Here is a 16664-nt window from a genome sequence, read left to right as displayed (position 1 = left end):
TACACAAATGCCGGAAGCACGCCATGCTGTCGCTGTCGAACAAATTTCGATCTTCAGTTAGCATTTGAAATTAGTGACAAAGTCACAAAGGCAAAACCAAAAAAGCGACAAACACAAAAAACCATCTCTAATGCCTACAAAATGCGCATAAAAATGAAATGTTGTTCACCAGCGTTCTTAGCTGCACATCGAAGCGTGGAGCGTGCAGCTTGCCGCCTCTTCAAATTGCCAGCGCAATTATAATTTAGGCAGCTCCGACGATTGCCATTGCCGCGGCGTCGGAATATGATCGGTGGACTAATGCTTCATTCATTTTCGCACCAAAGCTGCGCTGCCACTCATCATTTGTGTTTAATTGAGAATGCAATCAGATTAAGCTTTTATGAAACACACACACACAAACACATATGTACATAGATACAAAAAAAAAATATATATAATACATACATACATACATATTATGTGCACATTGAACGATCGCGCGGTTTAAATTGCTCGCGGTGAATGGTCAAGCGCACGCGTGAAGCGCTTACGCTCAGTGTGAACGCACCATTAAGTAAAAAGATAGTTATTGGTGTTAGCGATTATCGAAATATCGCGACACCTGCAATTAAACGCAATCAAATTTGACAAAAAAAAAATACACTGGCACGAACAAATTTCGACTAATTAACCTACTTTCCAGAGTTGGCGGTGGCTTCATGCGTGTCACAAGCTGGCTAATGGCTGGAGGCGCATATATTATTCGACTTTATGGCGCGAATACTTGTAGGAAATTAAACTGAAGAAGTCCGCTCAAATGCTGATATGTAAGAGCGATGCTTGGTTGTGGCCCGATTTTAAGTCGCCACGCCCATATTTAGATATATTAAATAAGCCGTGTGAACTTCCTTTTAATTATATTACATTCAAGTTTGTCATGTATTTTGAAACATCTGGAAGAAAACGTCGGAGACTCTACAAATCGAACTGAAAATTGCGCATTGGTCGAAACCGCCGTTATCGGACTCCTATAGCATATCGCTGTCACACAAATTGATCGATAAAAATCAAGTTTTTGTATGGAGACTTTTTTATTTGTGATTTGCTATTTATAGTTTTGGTGCAACCGAAGATTTTTTTGAAGAGTACCGTTGTACGAAAGGTGGGCGTGTCCATTGTTGTATCGTTTTGTTCCATTTCTTGGAAAACTCCCTCAAAGTAATTTCGGCAAAAAGTCATGCGTCATGTCAGTCATCCATTAAGTACTCAAGTAGTATGTAACTAATTTGAGTTCATTTAAATTTATTGCTGAATGCTGCGTGAATTTTTCTAACATATCACGCAATGAAACACGCAGCTGCTCTGAGCAACCTTGTGCTGCTTTTACGAAATACTCAAAATCATTTCTTCCCATCAAATGCAAACACAATTTCATATAAAAGTTTGTCAATTGCACTACGCCCTCTCCTTCCGCCCCCCTCCATCTCTCATGCCAACTCTGCTTAACAATAGCGCGGCAGCAGCCGATTAAATGCTAACATGAAAATTAGTGGACAATCATTTTGGGAGATTTGACTGCATACTGGTGCTGTTGTTGTTGTTGTTGTTACGTTAGTTTTTATTGTTTTCGCAATAGTTGCATGCAATGCATTGCATTTTTGTCGTACACCCATAATTATATTTTACAAGTTTCTAGACGACAACAACAAAAAAAAAAAGAAAATAAATAAATAACCAGCAACAACAACAGTCGCAAGTACAACAACAACCAAAGCATGCATGTGCAATGAGTGAAGTAAAAATTTATAATAAAATGACAGCAGCAGCTGTTTACTGAAGTTACCTGTTTGCTATTGTTGTTGTTGTTATTACAAGTATAATTGTCAAATTACCGTCACAATTGCATTGCAATGGCAAAATGGCAAATCACATTTTCACAATTGTGGAAATCCGAATTAAAACGAAACAATAAACAATTTTGCAAAACAAAACAGCAAGAATTAAAATGTAGAAAAAGGCAAAAGTGCAAGTGCAAATTGAAAAAAAAAAAATTAACAGTAAAACTTAAAAAAACTTAAATTTGCTACAAATCGTATTGCCAGCCTGTGCGGAGTCGCATGCGCACACAGAGTGTCATTCGAACGCTTTTGGCAAGTGTGTTTGTGTGTGTGTGTGCGTGTGCAATTGTCGTCAGCGCTGCATTTCCGCCTCCAATGCGGGTGCTTCACAGCGCACGCTTATATCAGCTGGGGCAATCGCTCAACTCGTGTAGCTGGTGCAGCTTTGCTTTAGCGGCACTTCACGCCAATTTGCTGGCCATTTTCGTTCTCAGCGCCATTTTTTGTGCCACTGCGCAGCGCATGCTGACACAATTTACACGTGACCTTCAACAGCAATTACGCAAATCGAGAATGAAATCGCGCATTCTTTTGACTTTACACTTTGCTAAGTCTCGGTTGTTATTTATTGGTTGTTCTCAAACCGTGTCTTGCTGAAACCTTTACCCTCAAAAGAGTCGGGGCGCTGAGTGGTAAATGAAAATATTCACAATAATTTGACAGTTGTCCCCATCTTGAGTGTCTCCGAGTTGTAAAGACTCAATTATTGTCTTTGGAATCTTGTTAAGAGGGTATATGTATATACTGGGTAATTTACAAAAAGGGTCAGTTCATACTGAAAGGCGTTATATCCACTCGCAAGTCAGAAAAAAAGCGTTTTTCCGTATATTTTTTGTGTTGGAAGCCGCATTTGATTTAATTAACTTTAATAATCGGTCATTCATTTTGTAAAATGATCAGCCGATCTCCAGGAGCACCTCCAAAGAAAAGTGTCTGGTGGTGAGGAAGATCTTAAAGTTATTTCAAATCCAAAAACTAAAGGAATTAATTTTACAATAGTTGAATATTGGTAATAATCGAGGGACTAGTCGAAATTTTGATTTGTAGGCTTCCCAAAAAAATTCGTTTTTTGTAATAAAATTTACACTTCAGAGTTGCTTAAAAATCGAAATTAATATCTAAAATCGTATTTCATGGGTAATTTTTTGAAAAAAACAGTTTTCTTTTTTCAAACCCTGCCAAGAGATTTCACTTTCAAAACCTTGAAAAGAAGCTCGTGTTTAAACATAGCGAATTGTTTTTTGAATTAGTAACAATATACACATTCCGAATACACATAAATACCTATATGTATAAATTTATAATTTTGACAGAATCGTGTCAATACTTTAAAATACTCTGCTTTGGGGAAATCGCAGACAGCCTTAAAGTCTAAACGTCGTGCATAGAGGAGTGCGTGCGGGGTTTGGTTCTTGATATCTCGTAAACCAACATGCTTGGGATCAAAGTCTTTGTAGTGTATGTTTCTAGATATATTTAATCGACAAAATCGATTTTTTCAAATCGCGAAGGTAGTTGACCCCTTAAGCATGCTTTAGTCAAATCGCACGCCGCACATCGAAGCTAGGCCAAGCACCTATCAGAACTGGTCCGTTTGAGTGCCAGCAGCAGGCGTTAAAGTCAAAATTTTAAACTCTAAAAAAAATATTAAAATTATATTTTTCCTAAAGAAAAGGCTGTGTAAATAATTTCACCGCATTGCGCCGCCGAAGTGCAAACACCGAAGAAATTAACGAAAAGCGAAAAAAATGCTCTGGTTTTTATATAAAATGTATTTGAACCTGTGTGCAACAATAAAAACGAGGGACGAACACAGAATGCAAAAAGCGTTAACCGCGCTGTCTTTATTGACAATCCCAACGGCACCAACACGTATGCAAGCTTTGCCGAGCAATGGCCGCACTTAAATCGAAAGCGAACAGGTTCACGTCTGGTATCTTAGCTGCGCCTGTGTGTGCGTGTGTGGATAACAAAATTGTTTGTAATTAACTGTAGATTGGCTGAAAATTTGTGTGTTAATAAGGTAAGAACCACAACAACAACAAACGAAAAAAATTAAATGCTTGACAACGCACTTTAAATGATCGTAATATTTGTGGTTTGTACGACGTCTGTGTGTGTGTGTGCATGCTCCAGTCGCAGAAACTGTCACAACTCAAGTGCATACATTTTTAAACAAAAGGTGTCTTGTTTTCTGGATTCATCAACATATATTATATATTTATTTAAGTCTATTGACTTGCGCTGTTCCCGCGGAAGAAGTGTGGCTTTCATTTGTTGTTTTTATTAGTTTTGTTGTTATTCACGTGAATATATATATAAATATATATACATATATCAATTCTAACGGTGCAAGTCTTAAATTTTTTTGGCAAAAGCGGCGAACCCACATGATGTTTGCTCTATTTGGCCGGATGTACGGTCTAGGTGTGAAATCTAGAGAGTTTATACATATAAACGACCCACTTTCTCGTTAAAAGTTACTTAAGATCGCAATTGCGGAATATACATATGAACTTTCTAATTTCAATCGCAATACTGCCACTTTTAAGTATTGTGAAATCGCTGTCGGATGTGACTTATTCTATAAGTTATTCATGATTAATCAAAGGAACCGCTATGTGCTATTCAGTCCAAATCTCCAGTCTCTATCCGCACTCGTGAGGCAAAAAGCATTCATTTTGATAGACTCTGACACTTATTCAGCTCTCTTTCTCCAAATAAAGTTAAATAAGTTTTCTACAACTAAAAAGCTGAACATTTCGCAATATTTCAAACATGCCTGTTGTCTGTCGGATATCGCAAAGTCACCTGAATAACTCCTCATATAATCACTCACATCAGCAAACGTCAACTACCACATTCAAGTCAACATTTTATTGTTTTTTTTTTTCTAACAATGACAGTCATTTCGCTATTGCTTGCTAACTCCAACAAAAACTACAAAAATCGTTTTTGCAATTGATGACATGACAAATGTTATATTTCTGCACTCACACACTCACACTCAGACTTGCACACTACAAGGGCGCAGCAGGAAGAGATTTCAAAGTCGTTTAATAATTTTAGGTAAGCAGAAGCAAATTAGCATTGCATACAGCGTTTCATTTTGACAGCGTTGTTTTTGCTGGGAATTTGCACCTTCCCCTAGTTCTAGAATTACAGCCAACAACGAAATTTATCATAAATAAATATATCTTTTTTTTAGTTTTTTCCGTTGCAAAAAATTTTCAGTATGAAATGCATTCGTTCTTCATTCATTTCTCATTCGCTGACTAAGCGTCAAACACGTACGTATATTTTTTTTTTTTGTAATACAAAATTAGTAGTAGCTTTCATTTTGCTTTGTCTAATTTAGTTGATTTTTTCCAAAGCATTTATAATACATATTGTATGTACATCCGTAAGTGTGTGTGTGTATATGCAAAAAGACTACCAACAAAAGAGAAAACAAGTTTCCTCAGAACCTATAGTTTTTGAAAAAAAATTTTGTTTCAATTGACTTTAAGGCTATTTGCTGATTCCTTCGATAGATCTTTTTTATTAAGTTTAAGCTTACCGAGCCCATTAAAAATTATTATCTTTAAGACATTTCTATATTTGTGAAAAAATTATTTCACCTTGGGGAAATGTGCGTGAGCAAATAATTTAAATTATGTACAAGTATATTAGTTCTTTCAACCTTACTTACTAAAAGGCGAAATTAGTTAAGATTCTCGTAATACCCTTGCAACCTATTTTCCTGCTAGTTGCCGCCCAAGTCAAATTATTTTTAAAAATTTCAATTCAAGTTGGGTTCAATGAAAAGAACAACAGTAAAAAACAATCTATGTACGCGAACACCCCTAGATGTTATAAAATAAATAAATTTATTCAAGAATTTATAACCGAAAAGGAGCGACATTTCTCATTTCACGGCTCCTTTATTACCGGAAAATTCCTGAAGCAATTTAAAATTGCCAGCGCCCTGAAATCTACAGTTGTCAATGTTTCAAGAATTTATGTTGAATTACTAATGATTCGAAAATAGTTGTACTCATTTCACCAGTTTTGGGCGACTCTTCTCCGAATCCGAATCGCAATTTTCCCGCCAAAAAATACTCTGAAAGTACATTATCAGTTACATCACCCGTAAATACCCAACAGTGCTACCCCAAATTTGTGTTAAAGTTTCTATGAGTTTTGGGCTGAATTGACAAATTTATTTGAAACTCTTCGTGTTCGTGTGATCATTCATTCCATCCTTACGCATATTACATGAGTTGCATGATGCGTATGTGTTAGTTTGCACACTAATTTTTTTAATAAATTCTAGTATTGGTAGTTCTGTGTCGGTCAGTGTATATTGCAGCTATATGCTATAGTGTTCCGATCTAAACAATTTCTTTGGAAATCGACTGCTTAAAATTGTTACAGAGTACGCCAAGACGTGTGTTAGATTGCCAACCATTATGCATACATACACCTCTTCATGCAATACATATGTATGTAGATCCATCCACATATCCGTATTTAAATATTTGCTTAGCTACTAAGAGCATTTTCACACATCGTCTTCTTGGACCACCATGTGCTCGCATTGTTTTATTAACCTTTGGAATAATTTCTAAATTCGGCATCAATACCTCGTGAGGCAGCGAGGCAGCTTGCAGTTGGCGACTGAATGCTCCACTTCGGTGACGGGCTTGACGCTTGATTTCATGCAAATTTTCGTATCGTTTCAACATTTCAAAATACTTTTTCTTTGTTTTGTTGTTTTCGTAAACATTTCTTAATTTTTTGTTTTTGTGAATTCTTTCTTTCTCATTCAGTCTCTCAACTTTTTAGCGACAAAGTGTTAAATGATTTTGCTGCAGCATCGTGACGTTCAAACTTTACACTTTACGAAAATATGTATGTGTGTGTGGTGCTTTCGTCGGTGTGTGTATGTCAGTTTGGGGGCCCTTGTATCGGCTTCTGTTTACTTCCTCATTTTGTCTACTTGAGTAACACCAAACGATGCATACACAATTACATATTTACCTTTATATACCTACATATGTGCTTATGTCAGAACGGTATATACTTATACTCCAGTTCGGCGTTAGAGTACAGAGTACATTTCATACACTCATACATACATATCTATATTGGAATATACATATGAGTATAAGCATAGTGGCCATCGAGGCCACTAAATTACGTTTAACTTTGGTCTTTAATTGGTGTTTCTTTATTTGGTATTTATTCAGTGTACTAATGGCTTATTGGCAAAGTTTACAGTGTTCTAACTGTCATACGACATCGAGTCTTTGATACCCCATAACAAAAACCTATCTAAGTATATGTCCTATATGAGTTATCTGCTGCTTACTAGAGCCTTTTGGAAGCATGAAAATGGCTCGCAGCCCTATTTTTTTTTACGTAAAAACCCTCGATTCAATGATTACACTAGTTTAAATTGCGAACAACTTTACATATGCACCAAATGATCCTTCGAGAAAACTTTCTCTAATAATAAGTTAGGTTCTGTCTTGAGCTGAACTAGTTGAAAACTGGATAATTCTAAAAATGATCTCTGCTGGACAAATGTGTTCACCTATTTTTAATTCTACTTAATTTTCCATTAACTAAGTCTAATTGGTAACTAATATTGACTTTATGCACTTGGTAACTAGTTCATAACAGGTTGCTAATTCAGTTGTAATTGAATACCTCACTTTTAACTAGATTGAGTCTATTTAGTAACTAGTTCCTAACCAGTTGCTTATGCAGTTGATCTCTACACATGTTTTTGAGTACAAATCGTGTATGTACGTTGATCGAACGTGCGCAAATACCAGAGAAAAGAGATAAATGTCCAAACTAACCAGCTGAGGAAATTAAATATTTATCGTCGTTGCAGTTCGTTAGCATACATATGTATCTCGCGCTTGTTACAAATGCCATTGGGTGTACCCATCTTCATACATATGTATGTGAGTTATGTATGTAGGTGTGTAAGTCGCCGTGTCAACTGTTATTCGACATAAATACGGTGTTATAACTGTGCAAACACTCATCTACAATTCTATGTATAGCTGATCGTCGTTCATTTTTCTCAGCGCTTCGGCGTTGGCAGCGCATCGATCGGCTTCCATGTTGGCTTCCTGCTCCGTTTAATGTAAATATTTGGTGACTTAATCAAGTCTTCGTTTATTTGAACAATTGCACGTTGTGTCTGCAGTTATTTATGTATTTGGTGCAGATTATTTTCTCATGGCTGCTTAAGATCCAAATCTTCACAGTTAAAAATATATTAAGTCACTTTCTAGTAAGCACGGTCTTATGTATAAAACGTAGAATGCATTAAACAACAGTTATGTGTATGTAAATGTTTGATTAACATCAATTTATCGATAATTGTGTCTTAAATCGTGGTCCAGCAGATATTCAAAATTCGTTAACTGGTCTCTTTAATAAATGCTCTTAATATTATTTAGTTGTTCATGGAATCAATATCCTTTGAATGGATATAAATGCGAGTTTGAACACTTTCCTTTTTTTTACACAAATACTCAATGAGAATGTGGGAGAAGGACTAGTGACGTCAGTGAATGAGCATAATGACAGCGGTAGCCTGGCGTTATTTGTGAATGTAGCTGGGTGGAGGATGAACACTTCCCCATTTATTACTTTCGATTTTTGATATGTTTGATTTATTTGAATTTCGCGCAAAATATCAGTAGCTCTCGATATTTCTTGTATATTTCTTTTATCTATTTCTTTTCGCCTCTTATTGATTGATCTGATCTGGTTAATCTGATATAGGGTTTTCAGCTAATGTTCTATGTTCGCTTCGCTCTCTGATTGTCGGGTCTACCAACTTAGAAAATTTGTGTAAAACCATCTAACAATTTAAATAAGCGATATATTTTTTAATTCTTTAAGGTTGATAAGGTATTATTCTGATCGGTTGGATCCTCGTTCTATCGATTCACATTATGCGCGATCTATTTTTTTTTTAGAAGCTATTGTTAGTCTTCAATTAGACTTAGCTTGGTTTGAATCAGAGTTCAAATTGGATTTAGAAAAGATAATACCATATATCTACATTTAGGTGGAGCGAAAAAAATGTAATTTTTGCTTAGCCTGAGGGTAAAACTTGTAGATTATAAAAAAGAAAATTTTTGAAAAAATATTGATTTTTGACAAATGGCGGCTTCTCAAAAAAATTTACACTTTAAATTTGCTAAAAAATCAATAATTTCGAAAATATTATTCCTTCGATTATTACCTGACATATATATTTAAAAAGGTCGTGTGAAAATTTGAAGTCGATCGGTCCAGCCATGTCGGAATTTTTCCTCACTGACTCCGGAAACAGCGTTTCAAGAAAAACGTGTTTAAAGTTTTGTGAGTTCATTATACTAAGTTTAAAAGTTCTTACAAATATATATTTCCCGGTTCAACTTCAAATTTTTGTAGAATATTTCGAAATATATGTACAATACATTAGATATATGTATATGCAAGACAAAAAATCGATTTTTTGAAATTCATAAGTATATATCGATCCCATTATGACGCCTTTTTCCTTCCTTTCAGCAGAGTTTGTCATTATGATTATCAAAAATAAATAAAAAATTTTGAAATTTCATTAAAACAACGGAAGTTTATGCTAAAAAACGTTATATATACAAAAGCACGTGGTGCCAGTTCCATGAATTCCAAAGAATACTTTTTATAAAAACGAAAAAAATGCAGAAAATACAAGTATAATATTTGAACGGGTTGGCTAAGGCTGCCAAGCGCTAACGGACTAAATTAGCATTTATCGCTTTGGCCTCAGCTATGCGAGGCGATCGCAGCTGAGCGTGCTATTCTGTTATCGGCTTCTGAAAACCCAACACATTCACGCACCCAAATACGCAAAAAATAACAGAAATAACTGCTTGATGGTGCGTTCTCAAGTGTTTTCGGTGATTTTGATTTATTGCGTTGGCTTCAGAGCGACAATCATAGCTTCGGTGATAACGAGCAAGCGTTTAAAATTTAAAAATAAAAAAATTTAAAAAATGTTTTGAACGCATGTTGATCTGTCTGTTTATGCCGCTAAGGAAATATAACACATCTAGACATAAACAAACAAGAGCACATACACACACACGTACACATACGCACTTGCGCAATCCTATGCCAATAAGACGTCGAGGTGTTGTGCGGCCCGCATGGAGATCCATCACTGTTGCAATCAAACGGTGTGTGAATGTGCTAAAAAGGTGCTCATTGTATTGGTTGTTGCGCTGCGTTGCGCCGCCATCGACGTTACGCGCACCTGAGGCCGGCTGAAGCGACCAGGCATATCCAGCGCTGTGCGATCAGTTGACAAACGAGCAACAATCGGACAATCGCAGCACGTTGGCTAACAGCGGCCAAGCGACGGCAGCCGAATAGTGTGTGTAAACAAATGCGCGGAGTGTGCAAACAAAATGCGAGAGAATAAACACATTTTCGGTGTGTGTGTGTGTGAGCCGAGAGTCAGCGCTACGCTTTGTAGTCTTGCTTTTCTAGTACAAAATTATTTAAAAACGTTATAAAAGCAAACTAAATAGCCAACCTTTTTTTTTTATAAATGTATACATATGTATATATTTTTGTTGTAGTAATTCTTGCTGCATTCAAGTGTAAATAAAGCGGGAATTTGTGGATGCGTTTTAGTAACGCTTGTTGTTGGTTTTGACTTTGTATGAACAAAAGTCGGACGTCAAGAAAATGTGGCTGGAATGCTCTGACAGCGTTGCCACTTCTTGCTTAAAATCATGCAGCTCATTTAGCGAACTGTCGCGTCCAACATTGGCTAGCTTCACTGCAATGGACCCAGGCTGTCTGAGGTTCTAATTACTCGGCCATTTGTTTCCCTTGATGGAGATTCTAAGTAACAAAGATATGAGTTTCGATATCTCATGGGGAAGTAGCACACAAATCAGCTTGAAGTGCTGGTGGTCTGAGATGGGTCTCCAATATGTACCTCTTGCTTTCACAGTTTCGTCATGGTCGCCTTCTTCTACCACTCTCTAAATTAAGCCTTTGCTGCGTAATATGTCACCTGCAATTTAGTGGTTCTGAATATTACTGCAGGGTTTTCCAACTCAGCCAGAAAGCTAAAAACTTACTTTGGGCAGTCGAAGTATGTAAAAATATTCTAGCGCTACGCAGGTCTGACTCCATGATTCAAGGCTCGCAAAAGTATATATTCAACAGTTCTTGTGGGGATTATATCGTTGATATGGAATCGATATATTGCATTTGAAATGTACCTGGTTTTGTAGAACGTGGTAAATTGACTCGCGTTCTGCTCACTGCTGCTGCGTCGCTGACGTTAGTTCTAAACGTTTCTGCATTCATAGCAACAGTTCTAATGACAGCAATAGTAACAACAACAGCAACACAAAAAACGATAACAACAGAACAAAACCAATTGCACTTGTATTCGTGTACCAATGCGATAGCAGTCGACGACGTTCATAAGTATTATGACGTTTTCGTGGTGGTGGTGGTGTATAGTTGTCGCTGGCGCTGGCGCTGCCGCAATGCCAGATATCGACTATAGCTGTGACGGTGTCGGTTGGTGGCTGGCGTGCTGGGTTCACAATGTGACACGGCGTAACTCCCCTGCCATTCGTAGATCAGTTGCGGTGCCGATCGCACGGCTCACTTGTCGACTCGATCTTGTGGTGTGCTTATAAAATAAGTTTAACTTTTTTCCAAATCGAGTGTTGAGCAACATTAGAGCCGAGTTTTAGTTGACTGCAAAGTGCATTGAGGCGAACTGCTTGAGCTTGTCGGCTTCGCACGGTCGTCCGTAGCGATCGCTGATCGCATTGCAAAGTACAACGCGCGCTTTGTTTTTTCAGCAACAAAAGTAGAGTTTACAAATAAATAATATTACGCTAAACGAAAAATAGAACGCGCGAAATAAAGTTTATAATTACAAGGCAAAAAAGAGAACTTTACAGTTGTTTTTTTTTAACATACCAAAGGAGGCGTATCCAAACACACACATACACAGAGTTGCTTACGGCGACGAGTGTGTTAAGTGCATTGCGATCGTCGACATTTGTGAGCCGAAACTGAAACGCCGCGCAACTTTCGGCAACTGCTGAATGGACAGTTTTCTTTTTGCTGAAAATATAAAAATTAAGCAAAATTACAAAGTGAAAATGAGAAAACGAAAGCAAAGAACTTGTGCACATCGGATCGCAAAACGTGCTGACTGAGCGCTTGCCCCAAGCCGCCGGAACGTCAGCTGGGTTCAACCGGTAGCAGCCGCATTTAGAGGTGCTTATTTTTCTTTACTTCACTCACTCAATTGCTATATCTTATTTATCTTACATAAACACACACACATACACCCATATGCACTTATCTGCATTAGCACTTACATAAACCGCTAGAAAAATGAACTTTTACCGTTACGTAAAGTCATTCGAGCACACACTTGACAGTTGACAGCAGCAGCCCAGTGAAATTCAGAATTGACCGAGGCCACGCATCGAAAAATAGAAAAAGCAAAACACACACAAAAGCGAAGTGCAAAAGCACTTTACAAAGTTTGAAGCTGCGCTTTTGCTCTCTGATCTGATACTTTTAATTTCATTTGAGATTTGTGTTTTTGTAAATCAGCTACAAAATGTGACGGCGCATTAACTGTCATGCATGCATTTATATGTGTGTAGGTGCTGCTGTGAGTGATTCGTGATACATATATGATTCTATGTGTGTATTAATTTTTACAAATTAATTCTGATTACTTGCAAAAAGTACTCATCCAACCAGTTTATCTGTTTTAAACGGCGTTCGTCGAATTTACTCATAAATATTTATTAGAGAAAGTAAGTTTAGCTGGCCGGTGGCGGGTGGTGAGAAGCATCCCCGACTATACTGTGCCATTAAAATGAATTTTTCGAGGCAAATATTATTTTATAATAGTAAAACTAATTTGATCATAAATATTTTTGTTTTCCTAGCTATCACAATACCTAGCCTTGCAATTTACCAACACCAACACTAAATTTGTATATTTCAAGTTTATGTATAAAAATAATAATAATGAGTAACAAGCTCTCATTTTTACGCTCTTGCCTCAGTTCGCTCTACTTCTTGGTCGTAACGTCCTGACTGTGGCTCAAATAGGGATCAGTGACTTTTATCTCATTGAAAGAAATATTATATATTCATTCAAACACAGAACCTTTGCGACTTACAAAACAAGTTGACGCTAGTATGAGGATATGGTATATGCTTTTTACATTCCTAGCTCGTCTAAAATCTATCTCAAATATTGTTTGTGTGAAGGCGGATATGTAGATGCAATTAATGAAATTTAGTTAATTAGGTTGTTTGATCAAATAAAGTTTAGGAGTTTAGTCAGGGTGATAATCTTAAAGATATTTCAGACATTTCCTTAATTTATTCAATTAATAAATTGTGAAGAAAAAAATTTATTTGACTCAAATAAGCAGCTGTTTGAACACCTTTTTATTTTAGGACATTTCGCCAAAAACTAGATTAAGTTAAGGCGGTGTTGAAAATAAAGTATTGTTTTCCTAGAAAGGTAAAGCTCTAAATCGTATTATATGTTTTCATAATTTTATAATTTTGATTTTTCAAAAAAATTTTTTTTTTGCTAAAATTATTTTAATTTCTAAACTCCAGTCCTTAGTATTTTACATTACTTTTACATATTCATATTATATATTGCTTTTAATTGTTAGCTTGATATTTGATTTCATATTGACCTTGAAGAGGTTAGCCGAGTTTGCTCGCATGCGCATAAAAGTCGACATATTCATTCCACTTTTTTTTAACCACACAACAGCTTGTATTTTAACTTTTACAGCAAATTTTGTTCTTCAATACGCACACTCACACTCGCACACACGTACCATATTGATGTGAGTGCATTCGACGACTCTTGGCAAGATTTGCAAACTCGCCTGGTTCCTTTCGAACAGCGCGAAGAACCGCTTGATCAAACTCGTTTCTGAACAAAGCTTTTGTTCTATAAAATAAATCTATTTAACAGACAAGCCAGTGGTCATACATCTTATTAATTTATATTAATATAATAAAATTTTTATAATTTATTAAATAAATTGATGTATGATATTTTCTAGTTAGCGGCAGCCAACTAAGTCTGTTGCTAGTTAGCAACTAAAGATTTTTCGCGCCGATTTTCTTGCTTTGTACGTGGGTATGTTTGTATGTGATTATGTAAATGCCGGTTGAGCAGGTGTACAAATTGCGCTGACTTGCATGTCTTTACGCCTAATTAGAAGATTTAGCTATACACACAAGCACACCCTGTATCTGTGTGTATAAGTCAGAGTTTGGAAAAATGTGTGAACAAACTAATTAGACAGAAAATTGGCGAGATCCGCATGCTCAACGTAGCACTTTGGGGCGCGTGGGCGGAAGGGGGAGGTGGAGGTACGTCGTACACCTGGCAACAAAAGCACTTTTTCGCTCCTGAAATGATATTGGCAGACAAAAGATTGGGCGGCGCTAAAAGTTTATGTAATTTTTATTACAACGAAACTTATTTATTTCGCGTTGGGATGAAAAAACCGGCTGCGCGCTGCACTTCCACTGAAATAAATCAATTGAGTAATAGTTTAAGTTTAATAACATGCACATGGAGGCATTTATAGAAAAATAATTTAATAATTTTTTTTATAATAAGCTTTAATAATTCGCGTATGCATGTGTTCGGCGATTATTATAATAGTTTTAGCTCCATATGACGCGCAAAGAATACATACATATGTTCATATGAATATATACAGGGTGTGTCATCTTCTATGACGGTATGTAAATATTGAGTAACTTTAACAATTACCAACCGATTTATTGGTTCGACGTGCTACGGAAACCACAATTCAACACAAGACAAACCATGAACTGCTTTCTTTTTAAGTATTGCGTTGATACATTGATGCTTGGCATAGAAAATAGTCGTTTAGTTGTGTTAACTCAACGAAATAATCCATTCGAAATACTGTTTCTTGAACAAAAAGTGTCCAAATTTTTTTTTGAAATAAAACGAAGCATTCGTTGAAAATTATTTCGCTGAAAAGCTGCTTAACGCCAAGTCATAATTCGTATAAAAAATCACTAATGATCTGCAATCAAAAGCATAACACTAAAATTGCCATGATTTAACTTACTGTGCTTGTTTTCTCGACCCATTAATGACCTCAATACATATATTTATGAAGAAATAATAACATAATATCTGAATTATATAAAGCTGTCGTTCTTTTCAAATTTATTACTGGAGCTTTTACATACCGACATAAAATGAGGCGCAGCCTATGTAAATATCACTACTTATTGAGGAAAATGGTTATCTGTGAGTTTTTTTTGAATTTGTATATAATAATATGGCATACAATAAATCTATCCACTAACAGATAAAACACCAATTTCGAAATTCACATGAAGCGCTCTTAACTACTGTTGTTTATATTTTATTTTTTATTATTTTTTGAATTTATAGCTTTCTTCTTTCGAAAATACTTTAAATTGCTTATAAAATTTAATTTCTTCGCTTATCGTTAATGAGCTCTTATCTGTTTCTATATCTGTCTTTTGATAAACGTTTATTTTGTTTTTTCACTTTTAAGAAATTTCGAACTTTTTTTTTACTGATATATGTATTTGAAAGCCAAATTTGAGAACGCTTTCGATAGTATTCAGGTTGTTAGGTAAAACCGGTTATTAAAAGTTTGCTGAAGAATTGAACTATAGGTCTATGAAAATCTTATAGAAATAAGTATAGGCGGAGGAATAGGCTTTAATTTGTAAATTTTTAGAGTAAAGCTGTCACCTATCTAGAAAAATAAAATTGCAAATAATTTTAAGTAAGTTAAAACACGAAAAACGAATTATGTTTTATATTTATTATAGAAGTACATATCCGTTTACACAGTACTTATACAAATTGTTTTACGTTTCGAATAAAAGTTTTTGCCATTTTTATAGAGTTTATGCCAATCAAAGGCTAGCAACTTGCTTGCATCGTTGCTAGATCTTAGGTCGAGTTTCTTGCAATCTTTTTGGTTTTCGTTTTGGATATTGTGACTACATATAGAAATATTGTCGGAGTTTTGAAATCATCTGCAGAGGGAGACAACTATTCGACTTAGCTGACCATTCGTCCCAGTTTGGCTGAAATGAAAATGAAATTGTGTTGCCCTCTCACCTATTATATGTCGTTATTTTCAGTGAATTATAATATGGAAAAAATCGATGACCAAAAAAAAAAAACCGTCCCAGATTTGATTTAGAATTCATGACCAGCGCCTACCAAAACCATTTAGCAATTTTTGTTTTAGGTTGTCGTGCAAAATTTTAGCTAAAACTTTATGAGAGGTTTGCCTTTTGAGATCTTGCGCCTACTTTCGTAAGTTTTATCATCTTTCAAACCCAGTTTTAACTATGTTCGATTTCGGTATCAAACAAATAGCTTTGTAAGTACCCTTTGAAATGTTTTCCGTCCTAATTTATCGCCTAAAGTGCTTATGTGCGTACTGTACCAGAGTGTTCGAAAATCCACGCTTTCATTTAGCTGTCCGCCATTACACTCTAAATGCAAACACTTTTATTTAATACCATTTTTATATTGTTTGATTGTTTGCTTTCCCGACCCTATTTTTTTGGGAGAGTACATAGATAAGATTGCGTCGCCTGTTGTCTGTTGCTTTTGCTTTGGCGATAAGATAAGCTATACTTTTATAGATTGGATATTTTCGTCGAAATGGC

General features: G+C 35.9%; 1 protein-coding gene across 2 annotated transcripts in view; it reads left to right on the top strand.

Annotated features, from left to right (window-relative positions):
• Gmap (Golgi microtubule-associated protein) overlaps positions 1-16664 on the top strand; it is a 41261-nt gene that overhangs the window by 5951 nt on the left and 18646 nt on the right. The window contains exon 1 of one of the 2 annotated variants that reach the window (XM_014246952.3): positions 11521-12179. The exons of the other annotated variant lie outside the window; for it this stretch is intronic. The gene's annotated coding sequence lies outside the window, so the exon portion shown is untranslated. Of the gene's footprint in view, positions 1-11520; positions 12180-16664 lie in introns of those variants that run through there. 2 annotated transcript variants of the gene reach the window in all.

Source organism: Bactrocera oleae, chromosome 5, assembly GCF_042242935.1.
Source record: "Bactrocera oleae isolate idBacOlea1 chromosome 5, idBacOlea1, whole genome shotgun sequence".
NCBI lineage: Eukaryota > Metazoa > Arthropoda > Insecta > Diptera > Tephritidae > Bactrocera > Bactrocera oleae.
This window is presented reverse-complemented; position numbering and strand designations above follow the sequence as displayed.